The sequence below is a fragment of the Lactuca virosa genome, chromosome 8 (genome assembly GCF_052849685.1).
Source record: "Lactuca virosa cultivar CGN04683 chromosome 8, Lactuca_virosa_CGN04683_v6, whole genome shotgun sequence".
Taxonomy (NCBI): domain Eukaryota; kingdom Viridiplantae; phylum Streptophyta; class Magnoliopsida; order Asterales; family Asteraceae; genus Lactuca; species Lactuca virosa.
The window spans coordinates 295,193,938-295,216,593 of NC_136433.1; the positions used below are offsets into that span (position 1 = coordinate 295,193,938).

Consider the following 22,656-nt stretch of genomic DNA (forward strand, 5'->3'; position numbering starts at 1 on the left):
ATTATTATTAAATACTTTTATGCACATTGGTTTTTAAATAGTATATTAATATAATTTAGGTATATTCTATTTTCAGTCTCCAACATCTATTGACTCGAACGATGATGATGAGTTGCTTATAGATTATTCTATACCACATCTTAAAGACGAGCAATGACGTCTTTGTTGATACGACTACATTAAACACGATTCGTGATTATCAATGTGCGAAAAAACGAATGGTAATACTGGAAATCCCATTACCGCCTTCACCAGCTGATGAGCGGAGAAAAGTAGCATTGTATAACATGCAAATGCTCCTATTTACCATGTCTGAAGATATACGACAATTTGTGAACACAATGGACATCGTCAAAGAAACACGTAGGACAACTCCAACAATAGAAGACCGAGTCGAATTGACTGATAATGCTTTCAAACTCTGAGACCTACATGGAATTGTTTGAAAATCATATAGACATGGCTAGTTTGCATCGGATGCAAGTTCCCAGTTATCGGCCAAAAATGTAATCTAATTTTAAATATGGATATTGTAATGTCTTTTGAAACTGAATTTTGTAAACGGAACAACATGATTATCTAAAATAACAATTATCCTTTTTTTCATTAATATTATTGCAAATAGTGTTATAAATCGTAATACATACTTAGATTGGTTTCCACAAATTAGGAAATTGTAAGGGATACATATTTTGTTCTCGGTCAATAAAACCTCCTCTAATTCTAACAACATTTGTTAGACGGTCCCGTTCTGCACGAAGCTTATTGATCCCCGCATTTGCATTTTCAATCCACTTCTTAGCTTGTTTCACTTCTTTCATAGCTTCCGCAACCCATTTTTATTTTTCATTTATTTGTTCCGCTAGATTGTTTGCATGTTGATTTAGTGTGCGACTTTTTTCAGAGTCCCTTTCGTTTGCTTCTTCAGCAGCCTTCATAGCTTGGAAAACGATATCAGACATTTTATTCAGGAGTGGGAAATCTGGGCCTTATGGAAACTGGTTATTATCTGAACAAACATAACAATATTCTTCTTCAGAATTCCAAACACCATCATGAGATGAAGTCATTCCATATTTTTTTCTACGTTGAGGATGCATGCTAGGTGCATTTTAAGGTCCAAAAGCAATGTCTGGAACAAGTGTCCGAAATAGCCATTCCGGAAAGTGGATCCGGAATGAGGGTCTAAAATATTGTCAGGAATCTATGGCATTACTGTTCGAAATGACTACACGTACTGTTAGGAATCTATGAATTTTACTATTGGGAATGACTACACATATGACAGGAATCTATGACAATTACTGTTTCCAATGACAAAACATAGTGCAGGCTATGAATGCAGGGTCAAAGCCTATGATGATGTATGCCAGGTTCATTTTAAGGCACAAAAGCAATGTCTAGAACAAGGGTCCAAAATATCCAGTCCGGAACGTGGCTCTGGAATGAGGTTCTGGAATGAGGGTCCGAAATACTGTCTGAAATCTATGACATTTACTGATCGAAATGACTACACATACTATCAGGAATCTATGACTTTTACTGTTCATAATGACTACACATATGTCGGGAATCTATGACAATTAGTATTTCGAATTTAGGGTCCGAAATAGCAATTCCATAATGTGGCTCCGGAATGTGTTTCCAAAATAGTGTCAGGAATCTATGATCGTAGTAAATGTCATTATATAAAGGAATTCAAGCATCCAAACTCTTTACCTTGTTAAATTTACTACTAAAAATTCATTTTCACATAATTCAAAGAACTAACATACTTCGATTGTGGCTTTCAAGGTATTATAAGGACATCAACGACTAGAAATAACCCTGGACGACTAAATTATGCTTGTCCTAAAGATATATGTGGGTTATCCTTTCATTATTTTTCTTTGAATTAATATTAATTTACACAACACACGTCATGTGTTTGATCTTAAATTTTTAGGGACCACAGTCTGGATTTATCTGTTGGGTTGACAAAGCAAAAGACCATAATTTGTTGATAATCAATAACTTCTTTCAATCGAAGAAGAAACTTGAAACCCCAAATATGCACTTGAAGATAGCATTAATTTGTAGTTGGATTTTCTTTTTTGGAATTGTTGTATACAAGTTGTAAGCTTTATGTTCATCAACTAAGTTTCTGTAACGCTTATTACTTAATCTCATGGTCGTAAAAATCGGTCTAGGCGGCCGATTAATCGGCGCTTGGTGGCCTCCAACCGCCTACGAATAGGTGTTAGAGGGTTAATTAATCAGCCTTGGTCAATATCGGTCAAAATCGGTCCAGTTCGGTCCAAATCGGACTAAATCGGACCAACTCGGACACCAATAGTGATTCCAGCCCACTCTAAAGTCGTCGGCCCAATGGAGCCAACAACCCAAAGCATAATTGTTTTACGTTTCAAAGGGGATTGTCGCACCTTTTTATAGAATGTCTCTACCTATTATTTTTTTGACCAGCGATGTGGGACTGGAGGTTGAATATATCTTCTTCACTTCTTCTTAGTTCACATAGCAGGTGGTTGAAGATTTGAGCTTCAGTTTTCAATGGTGGTTTCAACTGGTGGTTTATCTCCTTAATTGCTTCTAGGGTTCCTTCCGATTTTTCCATTCCATCGCATTCAGTCTAACTCCGGCTCCTCCAGCGACTAAGACTCTGACTCCTCCCCTGCTCGCCACCGTAGCCATTGTCTCTGACTTCTGCCATCATATATGTTGTTCCGTCTTCTACCATTCTCTTCTACCATGAAGATGTTTCTGGGAACTGTACTCGTAGCGTTGGGAGTATGCTATTAAGGTAATTCTTTACTGAGTTCTCAAAGCATTAGCCATCGTCTCCGACTTCACACCTATTTCGAAGTTTGTGTAATTGAATCAGTTTCATAGGTTCATGGTTAAGCTTGAGTTCACAACTATTTCACACCTTTTATGACGTGACCGTTGTATGAGATTACCGTTTCTTAGGTTCATTGTAATTGAATGTCACAGGATGTTTCTGCAACTGAATCTCATAGGATTGTTTGACATCATTTTAATCCGCCTTCACACCTAGTTCAAAGGATTGACGCACATATGGTGTTTGATGAAAATCCTCACAGAGTTCATTGTTGTTCTTGGCGGAAGCAGACATAAATGTTGATTAAGGACTTCAATATGATGAATCTTTTTGTTAATTCCTAACTTTGCTCTTGATTAGTATCCAATTCCAGGCCATCAACATTTGAAACCCCTACAAGCCATGAACCAGACTCTGATGATAAAAACTGCAGTTGGCAACACTGATGTTGTCAATATCTTGGTGAATAACAACTATAAGCTTTTTGTTAGAACAAAGTTCTATTAGGATCGTTAGATTCTATGCAAGCAAACAATTATGAACGTAAATAAGAACACGAGTATGGCTTTGAATATGCCGTATGATTAATGCTTCAACACCTCAGAAGAGCTCGATTAAGAACTTCGACTGTAGAGGTGTTTAGGGTTACAAAACAATAAACGTTATAATCAACTGCGTATTATGCATACATGCATGCATATTTATAGTATAACCCTACTAGATAATCACGGATGGACAGGCCCAAGACGCAACACAATTAAACTCTACAATCTCCCCCTTTGCGTCATTGGAACCGAAGGCTCACTTTGGTTGAGCTGCAGAAGTCTTCTTTATTGTTTTGAACACCTTCGGAATGATAGCCAGCAAATGATGACGAAACGTTATGTACCACTGAAGCATGTCAGTAAAATTCTTCTTGTCAGCCTCCGAGTTCTGCTTGCACCGATGTATAATGTTGATGATGTGCTCTAAGCAGTCGGTTGAAAACAAGTGTTTATCCACAAGAGCGAATAAAAATCTGTGAGCTTCGCCTTTGGTAAACATCACAGTGAGATGTGTTGAATCTATTTGGCCCATATTCATTTTGTTTACATCTCCTGGTTTCGGTGTTGGCTTAATGGTCGGTTTCTTGTTCATGACTTTCGCTATCTCTTGATCCATAGCCGCAACCTCATGGATGTAAGAAGCCAACATCCTCTTCAAGTGTTCCAAAATCGGCTCATATTCTCTCGGATTTGTGAGCAGAATGTTGAACAACAAAATCCAATCATGAGGGTTTAGATTTGGAAGATCTGCTAAAGAAATAATCGACACCGAGTTTGCAGATCCTCGTGTGATTTTGAAATTGACATTCGCAAATTTCCCAGCAGGCGTTGGTTTGAGTACCTTGACAGTGATTATTTTCTGTGCGCTCCATGTCAAGTACTGAGGTTGTCCATACTTCAAATAGAAATCAATCAGCTCTCGGTCAACCTTTGGATGAGGAAAAGGAACCTCAGCAGTCGAGTCAAAGCAGTGAAACGTGAATGTTTTTCTTGTGATTGGCATGTCGAACTGTGAGTCCTTAGAGTTATCACAGTCAAACGAAGCAACAGGTTCCAACCAATAAACACTTGGAAACTCTATAGCTTGATTGATAAGTGCCTCTTTAGTCCATAAGGGAAACAAGGCCTTCTTGCAGTTCAAGGCTTCTTCTTCTTCCTTGTTTCTCCTTTCCCTCTCCTCTGCTTCCTTCGCAACCTTTAAATTCTCATCCAACTCTCGGTCTCTCTTCTTTCTTTGGAGAGCCTCAGCAATGGTTTCTTCCACATCACTATCACTGTCATCATTGATCTCCTTTCGCTTAGCTTGTGAACCAGAACCTGAAGCTACATTATCCTTCAGTTCGGTTGTGACTTTGACTTTCGGTTGGTTAGTTTCTGTTTTCACAATTACCTTCTGTTGAACACCTTCTCCCCCTTGTTTTGGAGAAGTGAATGGCTCCGAAACACCTTTCAATTCGTGTAACATGGCAAGAGCAGGAAGAAGTTTTGTAGTGAGATGAATTCTGATTGTCAAAGTAAGAATAGGATCATGAGCACCAAGAAGATTGGTCAACATGTCCTTAACATCCCCAGCACAGCTACGGAATACGGCCCTTTCGGTTTTCAACAAAGAAATCTCTTTTTCTGCTTGGGCGAGCTGCACTTTCTAAACTTCAATGGTGGAGGATTGTCGGGCCAGATCGTCCTTCAGAGCACTTTCTATTGCTAGATTAGCGTGAAGAGATTCAAGGCGAGAAGTCACTGAGCTGATAAGTGATGAATTCTCGATTTGAATAGATGAACGCACAGCTTCAAACTTGATTTGCTCTTCTTGAAGAGACTTAGAAAAGGAATCCACAGAGGCTTGAACCTTGGCTGCATTCGTGTCAGCATGCCCTTTCAGCGACTCAAGAAAAATCTGAGTGGTATGAACAATGTCAGTAACATCACTGGTGGCCTTTTTGCAAGAGGAGGTAGACGCATCAATGGGTTTTGTGGATTTTTCAATTGACTATGTGTATTGCTCTAGAGCAGTATCCATAAAGGCTTTGAGCACCACTCCACTATAGGACTTGCTGTCTTCAAGCAACTTATCCAACTTCTCATGAATGCTCTGCAAGTGTTAGCTGGTAATAGGAGCATCATCATCCTCATCAGTAGGAAGCTGATATGGACTGAAGTATGTAGAGTCATACTCATCATTAGCACCACCGAGAGTGGCACCAGAGTCGGTTGAGTTAGTGGGTGAAAGAGGTTTAGTGATGACAGGAGGTTTGGTTTCAGTAGTTGCCCCCGTATCAGATACGTTGACCACTACTGTCGGTTCAGGAATAGTGGTGGTGGTAGACTGGGAGATTATAGGAGGTGGTAAGGGAGTTGTAGAAATAGGAGTAGAAGTAACTGGTGGTGGTGGTTGTGGTAAAGAAGTTGTAGTTGGTGATGTGGTAGGTGGAGGAATAGGCGCAACCGAAACTGGAATTGTCTGTTTCGGTGATGGAGGTGGAGTTGGAATTTTGTCATGAATAGGTTCGGTTGGAGTTGGGGAGCGGGGAGGAGTATTACCTCTCGGTGATTCATGATGACTTTCCTCTTCTTCATCTTCCTTGTCATTTTCTGAGCTAGGAGGAGTGGGACTCTTGGACCTTCTGGCCATCTTTTTAATCTTCTTGGGCTTGGAAGAATCTCCTTTATCAGACTTTCGCTTCTTGGACTTAGAAGCCTTAGACTTGTCCTTCTCTGTTGTATCCTTCTTTGTTGTAGCCCTTTTCCCTCGGTTTCCAGCCTTGTCCACAGCTTCCAGGGCAGCCTGCTGTTTTGGAGAAAGGACTCTCGGTCCTGTAGGAGTAAGTTTGCGATAATCAGCCATTACCGTACTCTGGGCTGTGACACATCGATACATAGACTCAGGAATAGAGCCATTGTGAGGGAACTTGATTGGATCAGAAATAATGATCTTCTTGGTGTGAAACGTGGCAATTGACGCGACTAGGGCATCCTTCATTACAGGAATATCCAAAGTGTTAATCGCCCTACGTGTAATAAGAGTCCAGAAGCGTCCACACGAAATCTCTGAATGCCTCGTAGAAGTGTTGAGGCTCTGCACCACTTGAGACCAGATAATCGTCCCATAATCCAGATTAATACCATTGTAAAGACCGTAGAGAAGGGTTAGAAAACCCTTGATGGTGCCATCCGATCCACCACTCCTCTCTGCCAAACTCTTGATGAGAAGAGTAAGCAAACCATTCCACTGTGATGGTAAACAAGACTTCTTAACCTTTGTAACTGTGGTGAGCACATCCGTATACCCCATCTCGTAAAGCATCGAGAATAATTGAGTAGTCGTGATAAAGTCTGGCGAGATGACAGAGGAATCCACGGCAAGATGCATCAACGAGCAAAATCTCCCCTTTGAAATAGAAGCCTTTTTATTATGTATTTGAAAGTAGATGCGTTCTTTGTTCTTGTCATACATGGCAGTAGAGTAGACCTGCGATAAGAGCGACATCGGAACGGCTTCCACCTGTGTTAGGGCTAGAACCAATGGTGAATACTTCAAACATTTAACTACGTGCAGCATATATGAATCATACAAAAACGGGTTGAGTTCGATGATCATATTTTGATTTGGCTTGATCGAAAGCAATGTAGACGAAGCAGTCTGATCGTGAACGGATGAAGAAGTCGCCATTGTTGATCGAAGAAGGAAGATGAACAGTTTGAACTTGCCTTGTAATTTGAGAGAATTTATTGTTGGTAAAAGACAAACAAAAGTAGAACCCCTTTATATACCATTGCCAGGAGAGAGAAATATCATGACGATAATGACGTGATCACTAAAACGTCGCCTGAAAAAGCGCGATGTGACAGTGTGGTTACTCCCAGGAATACGTCAGCACGCGTGGGTATAGAGACCGTTCAAATTCACGCACCCAAATTCTTATCCTCAATCGTCGTTTGAAATTTTGCGTCGTTCCAAAATTCAGGATAACCCCTGTTTAGCCAAAAGATAAACAAAACTCGAACCAACAGCAACCAGAAAGTTGGAAAATAAAATTTTTGTGCAATAGAGTGACAAAAGATAAAGAAATAAAGCAAATGTGTATGGGATGTGAGTGATGTCTCATTATAAGACAGAAAGCAGGGGATTCCGGGCAAGAATCGCTTCCTTCAAAGTCAAGAGAGACTTGAAGTGCTTGTGTGGTTTCCCGAAAAATACGATCAAGTGTTTGTTGAGAAACATTGAAAGGCTTCTTTTAATTGTTAGGCTTTGGGTAGCTTATCTTCAACCGAACTTCGAGTCTTAACATAAGACCGAACGTTGGAAGTACTTGTGAGACCGATGTGGTCTGTTGAACAAGTAGGTAGGATATATTTTATTATGACTAAAGAAGATATAAAAATCTTAAAAACAAAAATAAACTGGATCTTTATGGGAAGAAAAGCCTTGGTGTTAGACGAATTCATAAAAGATCACTCAAAAATAAAAATAAGATTTCAATTGGTAATCAGTAAGATCTTGAATGTAAGAATTCACTGTCAATTCATTATAGGTGTTGAATTTTGGGTTTCACTCAGCACGTGGTATACGCATCTAAGATCATAAACACATATTTTGTGCAACCATAAACCTCAGTGGTAAGGACCGAGAGTCTCAAGGGTTGCAGTGATGAACCGAAAGTAGATGGAGAATATAAGGAAGGTGGTTTAAAGAACCGAAGGTACCTTCTGCTATATAGGTGGGACAAAGCAGAAAAACTCTTAACTCATATGAGAAGAGTAAGGTAGCTCTAGACTGAGTTAATTTTAATAGCCTGATTGGGAAGAAACGATAGGTAGAGATCGATTCATTAAGGCTTTGCTCTTAGTCAAAGAGGCTTTGGTCAACATGCAGCAGCATGCTTCTAGGGACCCTTAACTAGTTCTTATGGAAATGATTGTACCTGCCTTAGCTCCAAATTCTGTTGGATTGGTTCACTTATGATCTAATAAAAAGAAAGAGCAAACAAACACACCACACAAACAAAACAAACAAACAAAACAAAAAAAGTATTTTTGAGATTTTTTTTGAAGTTTTCTGAAAAATAATAAAAACAGAAAGAGAAAGTATTTTTGGAGTTTTGAAGTTTTCTGAAAAATAATAAAAACAGAAAGAGAAAATATTTTTGGAGTTTTGAAGTTTTCTGAAAAATAATAAAAACAGAAAGAGAAAATATTTTTGGAGTTTTGAAGTTTTCTGAAAAGAAAAAAAAATAAAAACAGAAAGTAGTTAAAAGAATAGAGATTAGAGAAAACACAGAATATACAACCGAAACCTTATCTTTATTGAATGAAGCGAAATAGACCGAGCGTTCGGTTCATTTCGGTTCCTTAAAATTCCAGAGCCGAAATAGACCGAGCGTTCGGTTCATTTCGGTTCCCGAAAATTATGGAGCCGAAATAGACCGAGCGTTCGGTTCATTTCGGTTCCTTAAAATTCCAGAGCCGAAATAGACCGAGCGTTCGGTTCATTTCGGTTCCCGAAAATTATGGAGCCGAAATAGACCGAGCGGTCGCTCCATTTCGCCTGTCTAATTTTTAGTGTAAGATTTGAGGATTCGGTACCGACTCTGCTTCCATCATTCCCAGGCCTTGTAAAATTTTATTGAAACTTGCTTCAGGTAAGGCCTTAGTGAATATGTCAGCCAGTTGATCAGAGGATCTAACAAAATGCACTTCCACGTTCCCATCTTCTACATGATCCTTGATGAAATGATATCTAAGTGCAATGTGCTTAGTCTTTGAGTGTTGCACTGGATTGTGACAAATCCTTATTGCACTTTCTGAGTCACAATAGAGAGGAATCTTCTTCATACTCAGCCCGTAATCTCCCAGTTGACTTTGAATCCATATAACTTGAGAAGTGCAAGATGCTGCAGCTATATACTCAGCTTCGGCTGTTGAAAGTGACACGCATGTTTGCTTCTTGGACTGCCAGCTAACAAGTTTTCCATCAAGAAATTGGCATCCACCTGTAGTGCTCTTTCGGTCTAGACCACATCCTCCAAGATCAGCATCAGAAAAAGCTTGAATGAAGAATCCAGATCTTGCAGGATACCAGAGACCGAGAGATGAGGTTCGCTTGAGGTAACGTAATATATTCTTCACTGCCACCATGTGAGGTTCTCTTGGATTAGCTTGAAACCTAGCACAATAGCAAACAGAAAACATAATGTCCGGTCTACTAGCTGTCAGATACATGAGGGACCCTATCATTTGACGATATAGTGTTATGTCAACAGCAGGTATTTCCAGAGATGGTGTTAACTTAGTGATAAATGTCATAGGAACCTTCACTTTAGAGTCTCCTGTCATGCCAAATTTTGTTAGTAAGGTCTTTGTATACGCCTCCTGGTTGATAAAGATACCTTCTGGTCCCTGTCTAATATTCAAACCAAGGAAAAAATTAATCGGACCCATTGCGCTCATTTCAAATTTAGTCTCCGTCAACTTCCTGAATTCAGCTGTCAAGCTAGGATTCGTAGAGCCGAAGATGATGTCATCGACATAGATTTGAACTATCATTAGATGTTCGCCTTCTTTCTTTCGAAAGAAGGTTGGGTCAACCGAACCTTGCTTAAATTTCGACATTTTCAGAAAGCGAGTTAAAGTTTCATACCAGGCCCTTGGTGCTTGCTTCAAGCCATATACCGCTTTATCCAGCACATAGCAATGATCAGGAAATTTCTCATTTACGAACCCGGGAGGTTGTTCAACATACACTGTCTCTTCTAGTTCTCCATTCAAGAAAGCACATTTGACATTCATTTGGAAGACTTCGAAATTTTTGTGAGCAGCATATGCAAGGAAGATTCTTACTGATTCCAACCTAGCTACTGGAGCAAAGGTTTCCTCATAATCTATCCCTTCCTCTTGACAATAACCTTTAACCACCAACCGAGCCTTGTTGCGAATGACATTACCCTCTTTATCCAATTTATTTATGAAGACCCATTTTAAGCCAACCACTGAAGCATCCTTTGGTGTAGGAATCAGCCTCCAAACTCGGTTGCGTTCAAACTCATGGAGCTCATCTTGCATTGCTTGAACCCAATCAGAATGATCAAGTGCAGCATTAATTGTTTTTGGCTCAACCTTGGAGATGAATGAATTAAACATACAGAATTCAACTTTAGAGAATAATGCAGTTTGTTTCGCTTTCAACTGTGAACGAGTGAGCACTTTTTCAGATGATTCTCCAATAATTTGAGCTTTGGGATGGTCCTTGGTCCATTTGACTAATGGAGGATAATTTGGGTCATATGCAGGATCCAATTCAGCATCCACCTCCTCTTCCAATTCTGATTGATCACCCTCGCCTTCGTCAATTGTATTCTCTTTCTCCCCCTCGATTGGCGAAGTGAAACATGTCGCAGTATCAGAATTTGCATCCCCTGTTGGAGATGGATTCTCCCCCTCGATTGAACTGCTATTGAGTGGGTTTGTGGCAGAGTTGTCCCCTACACCTGGACCTATAAGAATCGGGGATGAAATTGGATTCTCCCCCTCGAAAGATACTCCAGTTGTCTTTGGTGCTGATGAACTCTCCCCCTTGAATATTGGGCCGTTAATTGGAGAGTCAGTTGAGGATTGACCATCTGTAGTTTTAAGAGGTTCACTTTCCATTTCTTTGGCAGCTTCATCTATGATCTTTTTGAGATTATCAATTTTGTTATCTGCTGCTTTCGCCTCTGAGTGTGCCGCTTTCTCTGATTCATCGAATAACCGAATGTACTCTTCAAACAAGTTGGATATAGGAACCGACACCTGTCCAGATTCCGGAAATATTTCTGCTAAGTCACCTTCACTCCTTTGCACTTTCTTCATGTAATTATCGTCAAAAGTGACGTAATAGGTTTCTTCAATACGTTTGGAGCGTTTGTTTAACACTCTGTAAGCTTTTGAAGAGAGTGAATAACCAAGAAAAATTCCTTCATCTGCTTTGACGTTAAACTTGTTTCGGTTCTCCTTTGAATTAAAGATGAAGCACCTTGAACCGAACACATGGAAAAATTTGACGTTGGGCTTCCGATTGTTTATGATCTCGTATGGAGTGATCGAGAATCTCTTGTTGAGCAAAGATCGGTTCTGAGTGTAGATGCGGCTGCTACTGCATCAGCCCAGAAGTATAACGGAAGAGAAGCGAAACTAAGCATGGTTCTGGCTGCTTCACACAAAGATCGGTTTCGTCTTTCAACAATCCCATTCTGTTGTGGTGTATAAGGAGCTGAAAAATTGTGAGTGATCCCCTTGTCAGCCAGAAAGTCTTCAAAATCGTTATTCTTGAATTCCAGACCGTTGTCACTTCTAATATTCCTCACCATTTTCCTCAGCTGTACTTCTACTTGCTTGATAAATGTCTTCAACTTGGGAGTTGCATTTGATTTCTGTTTAAGAAAGAAAACCCAGGTGAAGCGCGAAAAATCGTCTACTATAACAAGGATGTACTTACTACCACCGATGCTCTCGATAGCCGAAGGTCCACATAGGTCAGTATGCAGAAGTTCAAGAGCTTCAACAATCTTCGTATTGATTCGTGTAGGGTGGCTCTTTCTGCTTTGTTTGCCCATCTCACACGCTGCACACAGATGTTCCTTGTCAAACTTGAGAAGAGGGAGGCCTCGAACGTGATCACCAAGAACCAACTTATTAATGTCTTTGAAGTTCAGGTGCGATAGTCGCCGATGCCACAACCAGCTTTCATCTGTGTTTGCCTTTGACAGCAAACATATTGCTGGTTTTCCTCGTATTGGGTTGAGATTTAAAGGGTACATCTCTCCCTTGCGTTCAGATTTCAACAGAACCTTCTTAGATTGTTTCTCAATTATCTCAGATCCCTCATCATCAAATGAAACCTTCAAACCTGTGCCCACAACTAATTGTGACACACTAATGAGGTTATGTTGCAATCCTTCCACATATGCCACTTTTCGAATCGAGAAATCTCCATTTGTTATCATATCGTATCCCTTGATTGTTCCATAGGAGTTATTTCCATACTTTACACACCCACCATCTTTCAGGGACCGAAACTCTCTTAGCTCTTCCTTCCTTCCTGTCATGTGACGCGAGCAGCCACTGTCTATATACCATTCATCATCGAACTGCTCATCACTGATTACCTGCAAATTCAAGCAGATTTAGGAACCCAAAATTTCTTGGGTCCTAGTGAGTCTTTCACAGAGAAAGGAATTATAGAAGAAATATCAACCAAATATGTTCTTTTTACTAGAGTGGTTTGATCTTTTCTTTTAATGGTATACACCTTGATTTTAGTTTTATCTTGTTTGATTTTTGGTGCATTACTTGGTGTGTTGTTAGATGGTTTAGGATTTGTCTTTTGACTCCTAGGGTTAGCTGATAATTTCTTATTATGGAACTTAGAATCTGATGCTAGCTTTCCCTTTCCTTTTATGTCCTTCACAGGATTTGTTTTGCATTGGGACTTGGAAGGACTGAAACTGGACTTAGGACCGAAACCTGACTTTCGGTTCTGAGTGACGATGTTGGGACCGAAAGCGTACTTTCGGCTGTTAACCGTAACGTTCGGACCGAATCTTATCTTTTGATTCTGTGAGCCTGTGTAGGGGCCGAAATTTGACTTTCGTTTCAGAGAGCCCTCTTGGGGACCGAAACTGGACTTTCGGTTCTGAGTTTTGGAATAATAGGAACTTGGGCTGAAGTTTTCTTTGCCATTCAGTTTTTCCTTTCCTTTATCCGTTGATTCTTTCTTATGAGGAACGTAGTTGGGATTTTGAGATTCCCAGTGACGTTTTCGTTCATTCAGATTCTTTGCGTATCTTTGATTTCTCAAGCGTTTTTGTTCAGCTAAGTCTTTCTGAGATTTGTGGATATTGAAGCTGGCCTTTAGCTTCTCTTTTTGACTTTCGGTTGTATTTGCTGGAACAGTTGGTTCTGTCATCGGTTCTTCAGGGATTTCTTTAGTTCCACTAGTGGTTGGTTTGTCAAAACTTGAGGGTTTGTTGATGGGTTCAGCAACATATCTTCCTTTAACCCTCCATGACGTTTGCTCAGATAAGCCTACGGTTTCGTCTGCGTTGTCAATAGGGGCAGACCAGAAATAATCATCACATCCTTCAGCATTGTCTATGTCAACCAAGATCTTTAATTCTGCCGTTTGTTTAGCAGTGACTCCTGTAACTGCATATACCTGATTCGGCACAGTTTGAACCTTTTGATAGACCATAGCTTTTTCCTTGAGTTTCTGTGGCTTTTCTTTAGACAAGCGAGCGAATTCAACCGAATTTTCTGAAATAAGGGGTTTCTCATTCTCGGTTTCTTTCTTCATGAACTCAGAGCAATCAACTTCGTCTTCAACTGAGATCTCGCTCATCTCACTTTCCTCATCAAACTCAGACGTATTTTCTAAGTTCATTTTATTTTCTGATATCAATTTTGCGTTAGACGAGTCAAATGATTTAATAGTTTCGGACTTTATTTTTAACCTATCATTTTCATCTAAAAGATCTTTGAGCATACATTTATGTTCCTTAGAGTCAATGAAGGTTTCTATTTTGTCCAGTCCAATTTTGTAATGAATTGACGTTTCTTCTGACGACACTTCTGATTCACATTCTGCTATGACCTCATCCTCCTTAAATTCAAGGAAGGGTAACATCATTTTATGAATCTTCTTTCCTATCTCACAATTTAAATGCAATTGAGCAATATTAAAGTATAAACGCTTAGCAATTAAACAAAAAACATTCCTTTGTTTTAAAAACTTTAAATTGTCTCTTTGTAAATAAATACTTTCGTCCCTAGCTCTATTCAATTCTCCCTCCTTCAGCTCAATCCACATCCTCCTCTCCTCACTTTTTGAAGACACCCTGCTGAGTTGGTCAGTTAGGTTAGAATTCGCTAAGCGAGTTTGCATGAGACTACCACTTAAGTTAGAAAATTTAAATTTTAATTCATTTAATTCTTCTTCATAATCTGTTATTGGAACTTTAAGTGATTCAAGGATGGATTGTACCTTTTTGATCAGCCGATCGCAGTCGTTGATCTTCTCACTTACAGGCTTGGCTGCAAAACACTTGTCCTCAGTCAAGTTCGGTTCCTCACTTACACTTTTGGTTGATGCACCAGGTGTGACCATTAAACATTTACCAGCCGAACCTACTTCCTTTGCCACACACGCCCTTCCATGAGTGGGCTTTCTCACCTCTTCATCTTCAGAATCGGTTGACCATACTTCGACGCCACCGAACTCATCTTCACCTGCATTCTCCTACACAATCAGGGCATTCATAGAGCTGTTAGTTGCCTTCTTTTTCTTGATCTCTTCCAACTTGCGCATGTAGTACGTCTCATCATCTTCACCATCTCTTTTCTCAGCCATTTTCCTTAGCATGCAGTCTTTGGCAAAGTGGTTCTTGCCATGACAGTAGTTGAAGTCGAACCCAGAGTCTCCTGCTAGTTTGCTCTCCTTCTTGTCTTCATCCTTTTGAGAAGAGACTTTCGCTTCGTCCTTCACCTTCTCTGAACTGTAACTTCCCTGCCAGTTTCGGTTCTTGTTGACGGGAAATTTTCTTCGTGCGAACTTCTTTGGATTGGTGACCATCAAAGCATATTCCTCGCTTGTAAGGTCACATTCAGATATATCAGACTCTTCTTCTTCTTCTGCAACGCTTTTCACTTTTGAGACAAGGGCCAGCGATCCCACACCAGAGACTACTTTCGCTTCTTTGGTTACTACACTTTCATGGGATTTAAGTATTCCCACAAGTTTCGCTAGTGAGTAAGATTTAAATTGTTCATGCGCTTTCACAGTTGAAACCACAGCCATCCATTCTGGTCTTAGACCGTTCATGAAGGTCACCTTCTGCTCAATCAGTTTTCTTTCTATTCCATGCTTGATCATATTACTTAGGAGATGATTGAATCGATCGAAAGTTTGTATGAGTTTCTCCTCTGGTTTCTGTTCAAAAACTCCAAATTCTGACAGCAACAAGGTTTGAATGGAGTGTTCCAGATCTTCATCAGTTGAATAAAGTTCTTTCAACCTATCCCAGATTTCTTTGGCCGTCGTGCATGATCCAACCAATCGAAAAGTGTCAGATTGCAAGGCGAATCTTATCATTCTCATGGCTTTCACATTACACAGCAACTTGTCTTTCTCATCCTGTGGCATCTTCTCTACATCTGCCACCAGCTTGTTATATTCCTTTTGGGACTTAACTGTCGTGTTCGTTCCTGAATGAACAAAAGGCCTAAGTGTGATAGCTTCCCAGATGAGATAGCCATTATCTTCAGATCCAACCACGTAGTCTTCAAAGTGATGCGCCCATACTTTATAGTCTTGAGTGTAGAGAATGGGTATCCTGGTTGTTGATCCAATGTTGTTTGAGATGTTGATGGGATTTGTTTGCGAGTCTTCGTGAGACATGGTGAGCTGCTAGAATCAAACCTGTAAACTTGATATTAGGGTTTTATCTGAAAACAGAGTTACCGTCGATATGAAAAAGACGGCTTCTATTTATACGATAAAAGCGGAAACCCTAAGGAATTCTGAATACAGAAGGAATGTGTATTGATCACACAGTCTCCCGCTATGATACCAATTGTTAGAACAAAGTTCTATTAGGATCGTTAGATTCTATGCAAGCAAACAATTATGAACGTAAATAAGAACACGAGTATGACTTTGAATATGTCGTATGATTAATGCTTCAACACCTCAGAAGAGCTCGATTAAGAACTTCGACTGTAGAGGTGTTTAGGGTTACAAAACAATAAACGTTATAATCAACTACGTATTATGCATACATGCATGCATATTTATAGTATAACCCTACTAGATAATCACGGATGGACAGGCCCAATCCGGATACAAAACATAAAGCCCAAGACGCAACACAATTAAACTCTACACTTTTGTATGCTGAATAGCAAAGAAGGCAGATGCCTTTGAAAGTGGATGTCGCCTCAGTTTCTTTGATAGCTTAATCTAAAATTGTGAAATGTTGAATTGTTATAATTTTACATTTATTAATGATATATATAATGTTATATTCTTAGAATTAATGTTATAATTATTAATTTTTTAATAATTAATGGTCCTCGATTAATCTCCGCCTAGCCGATAATCCCTTGACCCTACACCACCGCCGAGCTACCGCCGAGCGATTTCTGCAACCTTGCTAGTTAATCTATGTAATATGTAATGTTAGCTTGTTTGTTATTATACTATGGTAGTTGTAAATTACGTTTTTTCTATCTTTCTGATATGTAACAAATATTAGGACAATATTAATATTTTCCATTACACACTACAAATTAATTACAAACATAATTAATTACAGTTACATTGGCAATAAAACAAACATCAAAGGGTCTGGTATTTCCCATTCTGATGGAGGGGGAAGAGGGTACACGGTTTGTGTCTAGTAGGGAGTCTGAAACATATCAACCCTGTAATATATCTGAACCATATCAGGTAATTCATGGATGTTCAAATGACGTGATGCTGTAATAGCATGACCGCACGCTATACCCACACTGCTCCATTTCCCACATGAACATGTACGACAGTTCATATCAACAACACAAGTTTTTTAAAATCAAAAACTCAATAAATGTCAGACGGGAGCGAAGACGGGATCTTTGGCGAGATCTTTGTTATGTAACAACCCAAATTTCCAATAAAATTCTTGTTTTTAAGTAACGAAATCATTTCCATAAAATAGAAAATTCCAATCACATTTGTTTTCAAAATCCATATCATCAAACAATTTATTCATTATATCAGAGTGTCCCCAATAAAACGCCAGAGAGTGCATGTCGTGCCATCACGTCGGACTCTTGCCCTTAGATCCCGAAGTACCTAAAACAACCAACAAATTGTAAGCTAACGATTAATGAGTTATCCATAACATACCCCACACAATCCGCATAATCATATAACCATATCAACCATACAAGTCATGCATATAAACATATATGGATGTCGTGGGCTCCCCCAGGGTCTTACACGTATGTGCCATGGGCACCCCATGGTCTTACTTGGAATGCCATGGGTACCCCCATATGGTCTTATAACCAAGTGTCATGGGCACCCCCATGGTCTTTACCTGGAATGCCAGGGGCACCCCCACATGGTCTGAAAACCAAGTGTCACAGGCTCACCCCGGGGTCTTCCATGCAAGTATCACAAGACAACTAGCATATCACGTACCACATAATCAACTATCATACCACATAACACGTAATGGGCCGGCCTTGGTCCCTTCGACCCATTGGTGTGGTGAGGAGACCCACCTCAAACGCGAACTATAGCTAAGTAGGTCCAAACTCCGAGTATCAGCTCTGCCACCTCCTAATCATAAACAATTCCTTAGATACAACTCAACCCTTCAAACCCCTTAAAAGTCAACCCTGGTCAAGGTCAAAGTCAACCCTCCGAGTTGACCTAACTCGTCGAGTTATCCCTGTAACTCGTCGATTTCACCCCAAAGCCAGAATCGATGTAACTCCAACCCAACTCACCGAGTTCCCTTGTGAACTCGTCGAGTTCTTTTGTCTGTCAACTCACTTAATGCATTAAGCCCTTTTTCTCGAATCCAAAGGTTTCAAACTTCAGATCCCCCTTCATAGAGATGTCTAGAAGGGTAAAGTTTCCAAATTTACCCCCAAGGATCATCTAATAAGCTCTAAACCCAAACCCTAGTTCCTCTAAGGAAGGTCTTGACTCATTAAGCCCTTAAACTCTCATCCCATCGTCCTAAAACACAGATCTGATGTCCAAAGGTGGACAAATCACGTAAAGTTTCTAACTTTACATCCATGCATGCTTGAAACATTTTCCAAGGTCCATTTTAGGCTTCATAGTGGACATATTGCATGAATGGGACATGGAAGCTATTAAAGTTTGCAACTTTAATCCTCTAGAGGTCTTATAGAGGCCAGATCTACACCCTCAACCTCTGGAAACCTCTTTTCTTTGGACATCCAAGCCAAAGTCCCAAAACCAAACCCTAAACTACAAAAGATGAGATCTAATAAGCTACATGTCAAGGTTATGACTTTATACCTCCAAGATGTAGCCTTTGATGTAGAGTTTCTGGATCCAAGATCTCTCCTCCAAGCTTGATACTTCTCTCTTCAAAACCTCCTTCAAAGATCTCAAGCAATCACTCAAACACTCACAAAACTCAATGAACAAGGAGGAAGGAGATTCTAGGGTTTTCTCTAGGCAAGGAGGCTGGTAGGGAGGCCAGCCCTAGGAGTTAAGTCCTTTAAATAGGGTGCAATACCCAAAAAAAATCAAGGTTTTCCTTTCCAGTGCCAACTCATTGAGTTGGAGTCTCCCAACTCGACGAGTTCCTTTCAATACTTAAAAAGAAATTAGAATTAATTCATACATGGACCACGCGTTACATGTTGCTTGCAACCGTACATACTTTTGCATCCTTTTATGAAGCGTCATTTCAGTATACATGGTGAGTACAGTAGTCAATCTCTCTGAAAAGTAAATATGATCGAATAAGGTTCTTGTATAAGTAATTAAATAATTTAATATTGGACCCGGTATTTTACCTGTCATTAAACTGCGTTCAACGAAAGTACGTTGAATATAGTTATGAATTGCCCCGGTAAGCGTTATTATTGGTACATTGTGTTGATTTACTGATAACACCAAAAACAAATTGGGGAACATCAATGTTGACTACATTCTAACGGATGTTAAGGAAATAAGCTCTTTCCCATTTCGCATTACTGATGTTGGCAAGCACTTCACGAGCATCAGGGGTCAGCCGACGGAAGTTTTCTTCAAAATCAGACACAATATATGAGTTGGATGTCATCTAGAACAAAGGCTGTAATGTTCTGCCAGAGACGCCTCTTGTGTGTATATACTTCAACACACTTTTAGAAGTATACCCATGATAAGAATCAGGGAATACATGCTCTATGCAAGAACTAATGACATCGTCCATATTTGTTATGAAAGATACTTCCCTACATTGTCTTAGAGCTTCTCTTAACCTCATAAGGAACCGGGGTACAACAGTAGAGATTATTTTCCACCGCCATACCAAATGTCATAGGCACAGTCTGGTTGTTCTCGTCACAGTGACCACTACAAACATTGTTTTTAGGTAGTCTCCTCTAAAAGGGACACTACATATGAAGATGACAGGCAAGAAGCAGCCTATCAATGCATGGACCAATATTTTTTTAGGAACAAAAATAAAATAATTTAGATGTAGAAACACTATCAATTTTAAAGAAACAACAGAAAAGTGAAAAACAAAACAAATATACCACCCATCCAACAGTCACAAAACAAGCTTCAAAACGATCCATCAAATCAGTTTTGATGTGAGTGTAAGTATGCGGGTTGGTTCGCCTAAGATTGTGAAAGTAAATAGGCAGGTTGTTAAAGCTTTCTTCGCCGTGACTCTCTGAAAAACTCATTTTGAAACGGTTATAAGAGATAATTACGAATTACTTTGTTGAAGGTAAGGTTCTAAGCACATGTGGATATATATATATATATATATATATATATATATATATATATATATATATATATATAAGGTTGCAGAACTCGCTACTCGGTACCTGCTCGGCCGACTACCGAGTAGCGACTACTCGAGGAGTACTCGGATTCTGTAATTCGTGTAGAAATATTTTTAAGAAAATTTTATATGTCAAAATCATAATTTGATTGAAATATATAACAAAATTAGATACATATGAATACATAAAACCTGTAATACACAGAATTGTCTCAATTTGTGAATAATTACTGAAAATTTAAGATATATATATATATATATATATATATATATATATATATATATATATATATATATATATGGGACAGTTCAAATAAAAACAGTAAATAGTGTGGGAACGTAAAAACACTTTTTTATGTTATTATTCTGCAATGAATTTTGTATCGACAACTTTATGTCATTATTCATCAAAGAATAAATGAATAGTTAAAGGTTAAAATTAAAATTAGAATTTACTACAAAAATGCACATATATTAAGTTTATAATAGAATAATAACATTGTAATGAATATATGACTAATCGAAAGTTAATATTTATATTAGAATTACTTCAACAATACACATATACAAAATTCATTACAGAATAATAACATAAACATAGTGTTTTTACGTTCTCACACTATTTACTCTTTTTATTTGAATTTACTTCTATATACATATATATATATATATATATATATATATATATATATATATATATATATATATATATATATATATATAGTAATAATCACATGTGTGTGTTAAATAATAAATCATTAAGTGTATTATACATATTAATTTTGAAATTCTTGATTTTTTTCTCTTTTTATGACAATTTTGACCCTTTGACCAAGTTTGACCGAGTTTGACCGAGTTGGACGAGTTTGACCGAGTAGGCCCGAGTTAGAGAGATATTGACCGAGTTTTGATTGAGGTTGACCGATTTTTGACCAAGTTTGACTTAATCCGAGTTCACAAAACTCGCCTCGGTGGAGGGCCGATTCCGAGTACTCGGCCGAGTAGGCCGATTTTTACAACACTATATATATAAGACGAAAAATAAGGTTATAATCCGGAATAGAAACTCCGGAACGGAGACCGGCGTTCCGGAATGCTATGTTCCAGAGCATGTGGTAATTTTACCAAAAAAATATATATTGGTTATTTTTGTTAAAATTATCGTTTATAAAGGTTAGATTACTCAATTTCCGAATATATATTATATTAAATTTATTTTTAGATTGTTACTTAATTTTCCAATAAATAGCCCAACTCCTAGTTTAATTACAAAATGGCGCAAATTCTTAAAATGTTTACTAATTGGCAGGGCCGGCCCAAGCTCAGCCGAGCTGGGCCATCGCCCAGGGCATAAAAATTAGTGGGGCAGGTGATTTGGTCCACCAGTTATGGATAGGGTATTTTGTTTTTGGTCTTAATGCGATCCGGTCCAATGTTTTTGCTGATACGGACAAGGCATCGGCTGAAAAAACTGAACGCTGGCAATCAGCCAATCACGAATCAAAAACAGAAGACGAGCAGTCGATTTTCACAATGCCCCCAAAACGGTACAGAAATCGATTTTTACGCAAATTGCACAACCATTCAATTGACGAGTGAATAGCATATTTGTGTCCGAGATGGATTAGTTGATTATATGTATGTTCTCTATAATAGCGTCTTTCATTTTCTCTCTATCCGTTCTTGTATTCATAGCAAAATTGCTAACTTTATTTGGTTTATAGTTAGAATTTGCAATGGTTAATAATTAATGTCTATTATGTTACTTACCGTAGATTTCTAATACCATTACATGATTTAAATACATGTTTTATTTGTTAGATTTTTTTTAGAATTCTTAAAATCACATATACTTTGGTATTCATTTCGGTGGAGAAGTAGGTGTTTAAGGTCTTTGTTGGTTATCACAGCTTCTGTGAATCTCAGATACTTAATTTTGATTACATGTCTTGTTTGCCTCTTTCCCATTTTGACACAGTATGGGCATGGTTGGAAAATGAAGATTCTCTTGGTGCTACTTTGATGGTGCTTTTTTTGCCTTTATTCCTAGACTCCTAGTAATACTTTAGATTTTCCAGAATTGCATTAGGATGTAATTTTAGCAACTTACATCACTCTTAGTGGATGATATTTGTAACAACTTGCATTTTTTGTATTTTAACCATCTAGCCTAGTTTTTGTGTAGTGTTGTCTGTTTTCTTTGTGTTAGTGTTTTCCTAAATAAAATCACCACTACAAACACATTCCTCAAGCATCAAATTAAATTGTGTGTGAATGTTAATATTTTGAGTTGTTCTATACTTCTTTTACTTATTAGTTTACTTATTGTAATCACTACATAACTCCACAACATCTAGTTACTTTTTTACGCCTTCATCATGTGAATATTGCTAGTATCCTACATTCAGTTGTATTCTTGATTGAACAAATGGAAGTGCTGATGCAGGTTGCTAATGAAACTGTGCAAGTGTTGGTCTTACAGGAGCAATTAATTTATGTTACATTTAGTTAAAAAATTTAGTATTTTTTACTTTAGTTGGTTGTAATTAATATTTGAGTGAATTTAGGATACCTACTTTTGATTTCTGAATTTGTATCCGAAAGTTTTGATATTTAAATTTCACATATGGATTTAGCTACCAAAATATGATATCCGAAATTTCGGATATTGAGCACTCCTAATTGTACAGTACAAATATAGGGCATTCCT

The 22,656-nt window shown here is 38.5% G+C and overlaps 1 long non-coding RNA gene across 2 annotated transcripts; it reads left to right on the plus strand.

The window, feature by feature from the left end:
• The first annotated feature begins 21,342 nt into the window (after positions 1–21,342).
• Positions 21,343–22,591, plus strand: LOC145132025 (uncharacterized). 2 transcript variants are annotated; one of them, XR_013717840.1, is made up of 2 exons: positions 21,343–21,584; positions 22,393–22,591. It is a non-coding gene; the product is annotated as an uncharacterized LOC145132025 (long non-coding RNA). The 2 variants fall into 2 exon arrangements; XR_013717841.1 differs by lacking the exon at positions 22,393–22,591 and adding an exon at positions 21,925–22,189.
• The last annotated feature ends 65 nt before the right edge of the window (positions 22,592–22,656 follow it).